This window comes from Myxine glutinosa, chromosome 4 (assembly GCF_964187855.1).
Source record: "Myxine glutinosa chromosome 4, kmMyxGlut1.1, whole genome shotgun sequence".
Taxonomy (NCBI): Eukaryota; Metazoa; Chordata; class Myxini; order Myxiniformes; family Myxinidae; genus Myxine; species Myxine glutinosa.
This window is the reverse complement of record NC_136264.1, coordinates 76,527,109-76,541,233: the sequence shown is the minus strand read 5'-3', so window position 1 is coordinate 76,541,233 and position 14,125 is coordinate 76,527,109.

The following is a 14,125-nucleotide window of genomic DNA, read 5'->3' as shown; positions in this document are numbered from 1 at the left end:
GTGTGTGTGTGTGTGTATGGGGGAGTTGGAAGGGAGGAGGTGAAGACAACTATTTGTTGAATATAGGATAAGTGTATGGGGGACAGGGGTGTAGACCACTACCCTTCCTTTTCAGGGAAGACAGTGGGCCTGCAGACAGCGAGAGCCTGAGAGCCCTGGAGTCAGAAAGTCGGGCAGAGAGTCCAGAGCAAGCCAGCGGCTAAATGCAAATAGTCCAGAGGGAGTCAGACGGTTAACATCTTCCCTACAACTGATGTTAAACTAACAGATATACAGATCTTGAAGTCCTCCCTGGATCCTTTCTTTAATAACTGTTACATATGCAAACTGTCCAATCCTATGGTACCTGTCTTGACTTCAATGAGTTGTTAAAGATATTGCCTAACTTCTTTGATATGGTATCAAAAGATATTGCTTAAAGATATTGCCAAACTAAAGATATTGCCACTTCTCTGCTCTGCCATCAACCTTAATACAATCGATGCATATAGTTACGTTTGTGGGGAGGGAGTAGATATTAATACTTTGGTAGCGTTAGAAAATGTTAGTAGGGTTAAAAGTCCTATCTGGCCCCGCCCAACCAACAGCATGGGCGGATCAAAATGAGAGCACGTGACAACAAATGTATAAAAAGGTGGGTGGAGCGAAGGGAGCTCATGGCGGGCAGAGGTGAGTTCATCACCCGCCCATCCTCCACCCCATTTTTTTTATTTCTATTTTTTCCTTTTTTGCTCTTGGTCTCGGACGCTGCCCTGACGAAAGCTATTTTCCTGGACTCTTCTTCACAACTCCCTGCTCTGCTGGATGCTCTTCTGGCGAGACCTCTGTTCTGGCTCAGGGCAACGGTACTATCATCGAGACCTCATGGTCAGGAGGATGGATGATAAGACTTTGTTCATTTTGTGTTTTCCTCAACCTTTGTTTTTGAGACAGGTGTGGGCACCCTAAACTTTATTTATATCCTTGTGGATAAGTCCTTTAATTTAATGAGTTTTCTTTATCATTGTTAATAAAATTTTTATATAATCCCAAGGTTAAGATACACGTGCCTTCCTTCCTTTACCGCGCTTGTGAGCCACCATAGTTTGATTTGAATGCAGTGAAGGTAAAAGATCGTTTCAGTTCATCACGCGATTAACACCTCCCACCGTAGTGCGGTCCATATGAATTGACCCATTGACGCAACAATATTATCTGGCTCTTGAGCTTTATTTTCTCCCAGTTTTCCTAGCTGTTTCTTTACTTCCTACACTCATTCCTGGAATTCCTCTAAAAGCCCTTCCACCCATCCTCAATACATGTGTTGAAAAACAATCCTGGATGAGATCCAGAAATTCCTCAACTGCTCTGCCTTTTCCCTGTTTCCAGACCCAGTGTATTCCTGACAAATTATAATCTCTCAAAATCAGTACTCTTCCTTACCACATGCCCTTATGAGTACTTCATGAGCCCTTCTCTCCCACTTTTCCCTCACATCAGGAGCCTAAAAAGCATCCCACGAGGACCTTATTATTCCTACCATCCATAATCTCCATCCACACAGAATCCCAACTCATTTAATAGAATGGAATATGGAATATTGTATGGAATATTATTAGGGAATATTGTTAGGTTTATTCAGGAAGTGGACAATAGTTCAGTTAGAACTGTAACAATAGAACTTCTTCCCTGTATTAATAGTCAGGTCGCTGAAGGTGGAACCATGTAGAGTGTAGACCGACCGCAATTTGGGGACCAACTGGACAAAATTTGATGCAGAGGTCTGGCAAGGGCAGGGCGAAGCAGGGATGTGCCAATCAGCATAGTTATGCCAAGAGAATTATTAATTCACTTTTAGGCCCCTCCCTCGCTGAGGGATTATAAAAGAGCCAAAGTGCAGATACTCGGTAGGTGCTGGTTTTGGCTCTGGTCCTGCGTTGGTTTTGGCTCTGGTCCTCCATTGGTTATTGGCTCTGGTCCTGTGCTTGCTTCGTGGGACTTCATGGTGCTTCAAGAGAGAACAATTGGGGTGAGTAGTGGTGCTCACGTTGGTGGGTCGATCTGGGAGCCAAGCCTTGGGGTGGATGGAGCGAGCGCCGAGCACACCGATTAGGGCCAGACCAAGCCACGCTTACACATATCTTTTAGCTCTCACACAGTAGGTTATTTATCTCATGCATTCTTTTCTCAGCTATTTTATTTTATTGTTCTCCCTTGAATGCAGACTCACCATCAAAAAAGAGGGCATCAACAATTGGCGGCGTTGCTGCGGCCCGACTCCTCCTGAGTGACAATCACTAATAACGCACCTTCGCTGTTTCTCTTGCATCACTCACATTTCATGCACCACACCACACTCCCTACAGTCAGCAACCCAAGAGACCCCCGTATTTGTCCTCTCGACCCCCCCGCCCCCCCTTTTGGCATTTGGGTCGCGTAAGCATGACAGATTTTGCTCGGTGAGCAATAGGTCGTGACCCTCGTTCTTTTTCTCCTCTTCCTGTTCTCATCTCCCTGTGCTGGTGGGCTGATTGGGTACACATGTTGTGTATAGCAGGTAGGTAAGGCACAGGTTAAGTTCTGCATCTTGTCCATTTTCTTTGCTCTCTATGTATTATCGCTGCATACTTCATTTTCTAATTAAAATCCAATTAAGATAAGATTGTTGCATAGCCGAGGGTGTGTCCTGTCCCCTGATTGGAAAGCCACGTGGTTCAGGGAAACGGTCAGATGGAGGACCCTGGGACCATGTGGTACTGTGGTAGACCAATTGGCACTTGCAGTTGCCTAGCAACCCGCTGTGGTGTGAAGAAATTCGTGATCAGTGGCTTTGAGCACGGTAAGTTCGAGGGGAACTGAGGATGACCCCCCTCGTAGTAGACTCGAAACCCTTAGCTGTAACAATATTCTTTGTTTGTTTTTGCGTCTAATTTCATTGATTAATTCGTGCATAGAAAGTGTTTACTTAACAGGATTTATACATTACTAGCTGAGGTACCCGGCTTCGCCCGGGTTGAATAAGAATAAGACAAATATATGATGAAAAGAACATGTATATTTTAGAGCAATATCACAGTACATTTCCTACATGACGTTTTGTCAATTTTCAATTACTCAAAACCTCTTGGTATACAACATTTCTGGTTTTCTTACTTGGTGCCAAGACATAAAGATTGCTTGGTTTTCCAACCCTCGAGCAGCCCACGTACAGCTGGCCATGGGAAGTACCCGGCATTGCCGGGTGGGGGAAGGGATGGGAGGAGGAAGTGGAGGGGAGGGGAACGGGAGGGGAGGGGAACGGGAGGGGAGGGGAACGGGGGGGGGAGGGGAGGAGAGGGTGGGGAGGGGAGAAGTGGGGGGGAGGGGAGAAGAGGGGGGGAGGGGAGCAGAGGGGGGGAGGGGAGCAGAGGGGGGGAGGGGAGCAGAGGAGGGAGGGGGAGGAGGAGAGGGGAGAAGAGGAGGGAGGAGGAGGAGGAGAGGGGAGAAGAGGAGGGGGGGAGGAGGAGAGGGGGGAGAGGGGAGAGGGGAGGGGTAGGGGGGGGAGGGGGAGGGGAGAGAGGGGAGAAGAGGAGGGAGGAGGAGGAAGAGAGGGGAGAAGAGGAGGGAGGGGGAGGAGGAGAGGGGGGAGAAGTGAGGGGGGAGGGGGAGGAGGGAGAGGGAAGGGAAGGGGGGAGGGGGAGGTGAGGGGGAGGGGAGGGGGGAGGGGAAGGGGGAGGGGGGAGTGGGGAGGGGGGAGGGGAGGGGGAGGGTGGAGTGGGAGGGGTAGGGGGGAGGGGCGAGGGGGGAGGGGGAGTGGAGGGGGAGGGGGAGGGGGGAACGGCTAGCTTGGCAAGCGATAGCAGGCTTTTTACTTTTATTTTTACCTCGATGAGGGCTATATATATAGTCCATGCTTGGAGCCTTTTTTTTTTTTTTTTTTTTTTTTGTATACTGAATCGAGGCTCGTGAAAGAGCTAACATTTATTTCACAAACAAATCAACCAGACAAACAAAATATACAAAAAGAGGGAGCGGAAGACAAGATGGGGAGAGAAGGGGAAGCACACAACCACAACATTTGAGAGCAGGGAGAAGTGTGGGAGGGAGAGGGCTTGGGGGCAGGAGGCGTGGGAAGAGGGGGGGGGGGGGGGGTGGGAGAAGTATAAAACACAAGGGGACCGAAATTAGCGGGGGTAGAAAAGATCAAGGTTTTGGATGGGGGAGGATAAGAGATGGTGGTGAACACCTGTTTTAAAGACCTGGAGGGTGGAGTGGGATTGAAGAGAGTGAGGGAGTTTGTTCCAGAGGCGGGAGAAAAGAGGAATGAAGGAGTGAAGGTGAGCAGAAAGTCTTGATTTTGGCAGTTTAACCATAAGAGGGTTGCAGGCAGATCTTGTGCGACCTGTAGGAATATTTGGGGGACAGAGCCCAGAGAGGGCTGGGGGGGGGGGGCAAGGCCAGAGAGGAGTCGGTAGAAGATGGAAAGACCACCAACCTGCCTGCGGTGAGTGAGTGAAAGGCCCTTGGAGTTAGCTTCGTCGCGGGAGATTCCAATGATTCTGAACGCTTTGGTTTCAACAGCGTGAAGACGGGCTGGGTGTGAGGCTGGAGCACCAGACCAGAGGGGAGAGCAGTATTCCATAGAGCTGCGGATGAAAGCCTTGTATGTGGTGAGGAGCTCAGGTGTGCCAAGGAAGGACTTCGCATGACGGAGGATGCCCAGTCGGCGACTGGCTTTGGAGGCCAGATTTGAAATGTGGTTTTCCCAGGAAAGATCATGGCAAATAGTGAGACCCAAAAGCTTGAGTGACAGAACTTCTTGGAGAGGATTATTCAGAAAGTGGATGGGAGGGTTTTCCAGTCGGTCTTTTCGGAGAGACATCGTAAGAGTGTGAGATTTATCAGGATTGAAAGACATGTTCCATTTGTTTGCCCAGTCTGTGATTTTGTCCAGGTCTGCAGAGAGTGAGGAGGCTGCAGACTGCCGATCTGAGGGATGAGGAATGGAGCGACAGAGAGTAGAGTCGTCAGCAAAGTGATAGAGAGGATTTTCAAGAGAGTCAGAGAGATCATTGATGAAGACCAGAAAAAGCACAGGGCCCAGAATACTACCTTGGGGAACTCCAGCCTGAACAGGTAGAGGAGATGAGAGAAACCCATTCAGAGCCACACGTTGACTACGACCAGAGAGGAAGTCCGCCAGCCATGCGTGGAGATTTCCATGGATACCAAAGGAGGAGAGTTTGGTGAGCAGAGCAGGGTGCCATACCGTATCGAAGGCACGTGAAATGTCAAGGGAGACGGCTCTAATTTCCTGTTTGGCGTTGAGGACCTCCATCCATTGTTGAGAAAGCAGAAGCAGCATGTCCAGAGTAGAGTGGCCTTCAAGTTCAACATAAAGTTTTTTTATGAAAAATAATGCAGATGTATAACAATCCACCAATGCAAGTTCAGAAATGAATGCAGATCCTTTACTTTGCGATACAAACGCAATTCCCGCCATTTCCACTCACGATCGAGGCCTCCACAGTGACCGCGCCTCTTCTTCCTCCTACAACTTCGTCTCACTTCTAAGTTCTTTCACTCAAAATGCACGAAATTCTGCCGCATGAAATTATGTAGAGGCCTCGTCGGGGGGATTATAAGGTAGATAAGGAAGGCGTTGTAACAGAAGAATAAAAATAAAAGTGGAAGAACATAAGGAAATGGGAGCTATTCTGGACCCACAGCCAAACCCGACAAACCATTGCAATACACCCCGAACGTCTAGCGCCGCCACAAACTACACCATGGAATTGCAGCTGGCGCAGTTTTTTTAAACCATTGATATTAAAATAAAACGTAGCCTAAAACCACCGGGATGTTATGCTGATTCCGAATCTGTGTCTAAAACGTTTCTCCGATGTGTAGTTCTTGAGTTATAAGCGGACATCCAGACAGACACACACACACACACACACACACACACACACACACACACACACACACACACACACACACACACACACACACACACAGACAGACACTCCTCCTTTATATATAGAGATAAATCCCCGTTGGTGGCCATTTTGAAATTTCCCCCAAAAACTTATTTCACCATGAGTAAATTTTGTGAGAATTTTTTTTTTGTGGTCTTTTCAACTCCTAATAAGGTGTTTTAAAACACAAATATGCTTATTATCGAAAATGTGTAGGTCATTGTCAATTTCTACTGTCCTAATATGTACACACTCCTAAAGGTGGGCGCGATTCGGAAAATTTTAAGTCCGCTTACCGCTTATCCGCTCCGCCAGCCCGTGTAGTCCGATTCGCTTATCCGCTTCAGCGGCCGAAAATCTTAGTCCGCTTACCGCTTATCCGCTTATCCGCTTCGATTCGATTTTTTAAAAGCGCTTCGACGTTTTTAAAGCGATTTTTGACGTTTCTAAAGGGAATTTAATGCTTTTTAAGCCTAAATAGCCATTTCTAACTACTACAAAGACAAACAAAGCTTTTAAGATCAAAAATATACATTTTTATTGAAATAAAATTTATTCAAAATGTTGTTGTTGTTGTTGACCGCCGGGTTGTGGATGTCGCTGTGCTGGGACTGCTGGTTTGCGTCGCTCGTGTGCCTGTCCCTGGCACTGCCGCTGGGCTGGAGAGTCAGAAATCTCTCCATCTTGACGTTATTGCCGCTCTAGCGTCCAATAAAATATTCAGTTTTCACTTATTATTCACTTAAATAAATATTCACAATTCTAGAGTAACGGCTCAGGCTAACAGCTGATTTGGCGAATCGCGATGCGCTTTAATTTTTCGGTAGTCCGCTTACGCTTATCCGCTTCGGTTTCCGGGGGTTGTTCCGATTCGCTTATCCGCTTCGAAAACGTTAGTCCGCTGCAGCGGATAAGCGGATAAGCGGACTTTCGAAGCGGACCGCCCACCTTTGCCGGGACACTCCATATTATAGTTCATATACCTACTCCTTTTATCCCTGGTGTTGGCTTAGCGGTTAGGGTGCCGGCTTGGGATTTTATGATCCAGGGTTCGAATCCCGGTCGATCGCTAAATTAACACCAGGGGGGTTGACTCAGCCTGTCATGCCTTCCAAGGTCGTGCAAATTGAGTACCAGCTTGCTGGGATGAATGATCACGGTGTGTACCCCGATTTAGAATAGGTACACCATATCCCTGCGCATTGTAAAAGCGTGACCAAGGGTTGGCGTCAGGAAGGGCATCCGGCCATAAAAACATTGCCTCAAACAGGGAACCATGATTGTCATGGGGCCCTGGTCATGCTTGCCAGAAAAACATTGCCTCAAACAGGGAACCATGATTGTCATGGGGCCCTGGTCATGCTTGCCAGGCTAACCCTCGCTATAGCGGGGAAAATGGCCTTAAAACGATCATTCATTCATTCATTCATACCTACTCCATATTATATAGCTCATATACCTACTCCACATTGCACAGGTAGCAATATTCGATGCAATGCTGCATCACCTACATATAAAGAAGAGACTTTGCTGTAACATTGTTATATTATATCATAAACTGTAATTTTACTTCATCAAAGGTTTTTTTATTTTCATACAGTATTATTTAAAAATTGAATTTCATATATGTTAACAGGAACTAATATTTTGTTGCCTGGGTTCGAATCCCGACTCAGTGTGTGTCGTCTGTCTGATGGACGTTAAGCTGGACATCCTTTCTGTCGGCATTAGTCGGTGGACGTTGAAGATCCCACGGTGTCCTTTATGAAGAGTAGTGTGGGAGCTATGCTCGCACGATAAAACCGGACAAAATGAACGATGCCAGGAATGAAGTTTCACTGAGCTATTTATTTTCAGCTCACTCGAAAGAACTCAAAAGCACTGAATCAGCCCATCGAACGGGCAGCAATTTATAAGTAAAGCTCAACACACAAAAGCCACGCCTCTCAGGCGGGGCATGGTATGCAAATAGGTAAGCCAAGTGTTCGCCCGGGCGAGTCCGGACAAGTGACCGCTCGCCGGTTGCGTCATCGGCCGGTGCAAGGTAATTGTGTCATGCTTCCGGTAACCGCTACATGCGCCACCCCAGAATTAACATGCACCGGGAGAGTCAGTTTGAGGGGGGTCTTGATGACCCGGCCGAAATGACCCCTGGCGATTCGTGTGGGGATGATAGGTGGCGTGGCGGTGGATGGTCGGGCGGGGGGCTTGGTTGACGGGGGACGGCCACGTCGTGGAGGAAGGGCCAACCGTGGAGGTTGGTCGAGGTCCAAATGGGCCGGCTTGAGGCGGTCCACGGAGATGCGGTCCGGCTTGCCGCCGATGTCGATGATGAACGACTTGTCGTCCCTCTTCAGGACCCGGAAAGGTCCATCGTACGGCGGCCGGAGCGGTCCCCGGTGTGCGTCGTGCCGGATAAAAACGTACTCCGCAGTGTGAAGTGCTGGGGGGACGTGGGGTTGGGGGCAGCCGTGGTGGGACGTGGGCACGGGGGCAAATCTCCTGGCGGCCTCCTGGAGGACCGAGCGTTGGCGAGCCGCGGACCAGGGACCAGTGGTGTCAGGAATGAATTCGCCCGGCATGCGCAGTGGCTGGCCGTAGACCAGCTCGGCGGTGGAAGCCTGGAGGTCCTCTTTAGGGGCCGTTTGGAGGCCCAATAGGACACACGGGAGCCTGTCGGCCCAACCGTCATCCTGGAGGCTGGCCCTGAGAGCGGCCTTCATCGAGCGGTGGAACCGCTCGCACAAGCTGTTGGCTTGGGGGTGGTAGGCCGTGGTGCGGTGTAGCTTGACCCCCAAGGCTTGGGCGACTGCGCCCCAAACCTCGGAGGTGAATTGCGGGCCTCTGTCGGAGGAGATGTCCGAGGGCGCGCCGAAACGGGCAATCCAGGTGCCAATGAAGGCCTGCGCCACGTCGGCGGATGTCGTTGATGCCAGCGGGACGGCCTCCGGCCACCTGGTGGTCCTGTCCACCATCGTGAGGAGGTGGGTGAAGCCCCCGCGAGGAGGGCAGTGGTCCCACCAGGTCCACATTGACGTGGTCGAAGCGCCGCACGGGCACGTCGAATGGTGCCAACGGGGCCTGGGAGTGCCGGTGGACCTTCGCGGGTTGGCAGGCGACACAGGCGTTGGCCCAGCCGCGGACGTCCTTACGGAGCCCGTGCCAGACGAACTTTACTGCCACGAGCTTCTGTGATGCTTTCTGGCCCGGGTGGGAAAGGCCGTGGAGGGTGTCAAAAATGTGCCGCTGCCATCTGGTGGGCACGATGGGGCGAGGTTGGCCCAGGGAAACGTCGCACAGGAGAACCGTGCCTGTGTCCTCGAAGGGGATGTCGGCCAACCGCAGGCCTGTGTCCGCTGTCCGGAGGGCTTGCACCGTGGGGTCGGTGGTCTGGTCAGCCGCCATGCGGGCGAAGTCCACACCCAGGTGGACGGCGTTCGCGCCGGACCGGGAGAGGCAATCGGCCACAGCGTTGTCCTTGCCCGCGACGTGCCGGATGTCCGTCGTAAATTCGGACACGGCGGAGATGTGGCGCTGCTGGCGGGCCGACCACGGCTCCATAACCTTGGCCATGGCGAAGACCAGGGGTTTGTGGTCCACAAACGCCGTGAACGGGCAGCCCTCCAAAAGATGGCGGAAGTGGCGAACAGCCAGGTAAAGGCCGAGGAGCTCGCGGTCGAAAGCGCTATACTTGCGCTCGTTAGGGCGAAGCTGCCGGCTGAAGAAGGCCAGCGGTTGCCAAGCCCCGTTCACCCACTGTTCATGCACGGCGCCCACCGCGTAGTCGGAAGCGTCCATGGTGAGGGCGATGGGTGCGCCAGCATGGTCGCGTTGGCGAGGGCCAGCTTAGCGCCCGTGAACGCCGCGTCCATCTCTGTGGTCCAGGCAACGTCGTGCTTGGCCAGCTTGCCCCAGAGGGCTTCGTACAGGGGGCACATGAGTTGGGCGGCACGAGGCACGAACCGGTGGTAGAAATTTACCATCCCCAAAAATTCCTGTGGGGCCTTGATGGAGCGGGGGCGCGGGAAACTTGTGACTGCCTCCACCTTGGTAGGCAGCGGGACGGCCCCACGCTTCGTGATGCAATGCCCCAGGAAGTCGATGGCCGTTATGCCAAACTGGCATTTCGCCGGGTTGATGATGAGGCCGTGCTGGCCGAGGGGCTCAAAAAGCGTGCGCAGGTGGATGAGGTGCTCCACCCGGGAAGTGCTGGCGACGAGAATGTCATCCAGGTAAATGAAAAGGAAGGTGAGGTCGCGCAGCACGCTGTGCATCAGCCGCTGGAAGGCCTGAGCCGCGTTCTTAAGGCCAAACGGCATATGAAGGAACTCGAAGAGGCCAAAAGGTGTAATTACCGCCGTCTTTGGCACATCGGCCGGCCGGACGGGTACCTGGTGGTAGCCGCGAATGAGGTCGACCTTGGAAAAGATCACCCGCCCCGCCAAACGGGCAGAAAAGTCCTGTATGTGTGGTATCGGGTACCGGTCGGCGGTGGTGGTGGTCGTTGAGGCGGCGGTAATCGCCGAATGGTCGCCATCCGCCACCCGGTTTGGGCACAATGGGCAGGGGCGAGGCCCACGCGCTATTCGAGCACCGCACAATGCCCAATCGCTCCAGCGCGTCGAATTCGGCCTTCGCCACGGCGAGTTTGGCCGGGTCGAGGCGGCGAGCCCTGGCATAGACCGGTGGACCTGTGGTCAGGATGTGGTGTTCGACGCCGTGCTTGACTGCGATGGCCGAAAACGTCGGCTGCGTGAGGGTGGGAAACTCGGCGAGTAGGCGGGTGAAATCGTCCACGGCCGGGAGCGCGCAGGCTAGCTTGGTTGGTGCGGAGCCGCTCAATGAGCAAGCGAGCGAGCTGAAGGTCTCAGCATTGATGAGCCGACGCCGTTTGACGTCGACCAAAAGTCCATGCACGCAAAGAAAATCTGCACCCAGCAAGGCCATGGGCATGTTCGCCGTGATGAAGTCCCACCTGAAGCGCTGGCCCCCGAAGCAGAATGCGACGCTGCGCAAACCGAAGGTGTGGATGGAGGAGCCGTTTGCGGCGACCAAGGCGGGGCCGCACAGCGCGGCCTGTTTGTCCTGCACCGAGGCGGGTATCACGCTCAGCTGAGCGCCGGTGTCACACAAAAAACGCCACCCGGACGCTGTGTCCGTGATAAACAGAAGGCTGCCTGAATGGCCGACGCTCATGGTCGGCATCGTTTCCCGACCTGCCGAAAGTGCACGGTGGGCGGCACGTTCTGGCCTTCTGCCCGAACCTGGCGTGGTAATAGCACATGGTCCGCTCTGGTGGAGGCTCCGGGGGTCGCGTCGGGTTCGGTCGACGGGGCGTCGCGGCGGCCGCTGCCGCCAGTGGCGCTGACTCGGCCGGTGGTGGCGCCGGTCGTGGCGCGGGCGTTGCCTCGGTCGGTCCAGGGTTCTAGGCGGCCGCTCCGACGTGTCGCCTGGCCGAGAAAAATTTATCGGCCTCCTTGGCCAGGGCGCGAGGGTCTGTGATGGGCGAGTTAGCCAAAGCTAACCGTACCTGCCCGGGTAGCTGCCAGAGGAACAGCTCACAGAAGAGGAAATCCAGGCTGTGGTCACTGAGTCGAGCCAGCATGTGGTCCATGCGCTCGGATGGATGGGCCTCACCCAGCTCTGGGAGGTCGAGTAGTTGTCGCGCGTGTTCGGTCTCCGTGAGTCCAAACGCACCGAGGAGTAGGCCTTTGACCGCGCCGTATTTGTAGGCGTCCGGCGGGTTCTGTAGGAAGCTCAGGACCCGGGCCGCGGTGGAGGCGTTGAGCGCGGAGATCCACATGGTGGTAGCGCGTCGTGTCCTCCGTGATGTTCCGCAGGGTGAAGAGAGAATCCACTTGGGCGAACCAGACAGTCGCGTGCTATTCCCAAAAGCCCGGGAGCTTCAAAGCTGCAGATGACTCCATGGCCATGTTCTTGAAAAGGGGTCACCAATTGTGGGAGCTATGCTCGCACGATAAAACCGGATAAAATGAACGACGCCAGGAATGAAGTTTCACTGAGCTATTTATTTTCAGCTCTCGAAAGAACTCAAAAGCACTGAATCAGCCCATCGAACGGGCGGCAATTTATAAGTAAAGCTCAGCACACAAAAGCCACGCCTCTCAGGTGGGGCGTGGTATGCAAATAGGTAAGCCAAGTGTTCGACCGGGAAAGGCAAGTCTGGACACGCCCGGGCGAGTCCGGACAAGTGACCGCTCGCCGGTTGCGTCATCGGCCGGTGCAAGGTAATTGTGGCATGCTTCCGGTAACCGCTACAGTAGGAGAGTTATTGCCGGCACCCTGAATATATTACAAATTCATGCCCTAACTTCCTGTGTCGGAGTAGTGATCCGACTCGGATTGAAGCCCTGCAATAACTGCTCAGGCATCTTCAAATGGCGTGTGTTCCGTTAGCAGGCAGCTTGCTTACCGCTTGCCAAGTCACTTGCTGGATTAAAAGTGCTCGAGCAAGCACTCAAACGGAACGGGGAGGGGCAGAGGGGGAGGCGGAGGGGGAGAGGGGGAGGGGGGAGAGGGGAGAAGAGGGGGAGGGGGAGGGGGAGAGGGGAGAAGAGGGGGAGGGGGAGAGGGGAGAAGAGGGGGAGGGGGAGAGGGGAGAAGAGGGGGGATGGGGTGAGGGAGGGGAGGAGAGGGTGGAGGGAGGGGGAGGACGGATGGGGGAGGGGGAAGGGGGAGGGCCAGTCAACAATGACGTTGCAGTTCTCATGGTCGGAGAGCAGCACAACAATCGCGACATCGTCCTGCATCTTCGAAAGAGCACGAAGCGGATTTTGGAGACTCACCGATCCTGTGACCCACGTCCTCCAGTACCGGCGTTGCCGGGCGGGAGAAGGGAGACCCGCACATTCCCAACCCGTACATTCGCCCTCTCGACTCAAGCTCGTATTCGATTCGTATTCGAAATCGAAAGGGGAAATCCTTCGTATTCGAATTCGTAAACACGAAATATGAATTAAAATTTAATTCATATCGCACAAAATCGACACAAAACACGGTCGCATAAAGGTGAAAAAACGCAATGACTTTTCGCCCTGAATTACGTGCAAACGTGTGACGGGATGGAACATCATGTGATCGCTCTGAGCGAATCAGCAAGCTGTTCTGGCACTGGTTGAGATTAGCGGGTACTTCGCTGAAATGCGCTGAGGTAAATATGAATAAAAAATATGGATCTCGTCAAATATTGTCTCGGCCATGTTCGTCCCAGGCTCAATGGCCATGTCTATGCCAAATATCAAGCACGTGAGCCTCTCCGTTTCGGAGTCTATCGGTAACATTACACACACACACACACACACACACACACACACACACACACACACACACACACACACACACACACACACACACACACACACACACACACACACACACACACACACACACACAAACTGTGTTTTATATATATAGATAAAATGCACGTTTCAATAATATTATGAGTATACATAACAGGGAAACGCCTCTGAATATTTCCTTGGTTGTGATATCGTTTTGAATGAGTCAATCCGACTACGGCGGTCATTTTTGCTAATAAATCGAAACTACTTGTCGAACGGCTTGTAAAGCGGTTCATACGGAACGATATGGCTTGGAAAGCGATAGCAGGCCACTTGCTAACAGAACACACCCCGTCTCTGCATTGAGTATGCATCACTGCTCTGCATTGAGTATGCATACATGGTACAGTACATGATGACGATGACGATGATGATGAATATTTTGTTTGGCAGTAGTGTTAATTGTTTTGTATACTATCCAGGATGTTGTGGTTGGAAAGAATCACATTATAAAGACAATTTAAAAAATCGAATGCGTACATGTGCGGTGTGGTCGGCGGGAGGAGAGGTCGGCGGATCTTTTAATGGTGGCTACAATTTACAAATTAAAAGGTAATATGGTGGGGGAGGGAGAGTCCGAGAGTAATTGAAATTTCCGCTATATTTTCAAACTTGATAAATTCAATAGATAATGGTCACTTATTTCTCGTAACGTCTTCCAAAAAGAACAAGACCACACTTGAGAAGCATGAAGTCGAAAGTCTGAATATATAATCAAACTCCGATAGTAATCGATCCGGAGATAAATTACCATCCCAAATAAGATGTCCCACAGGTGGTTTTGAGGTATTACTGCGTAACTGTTGCTCGAGTATCGAGACGTGCGGC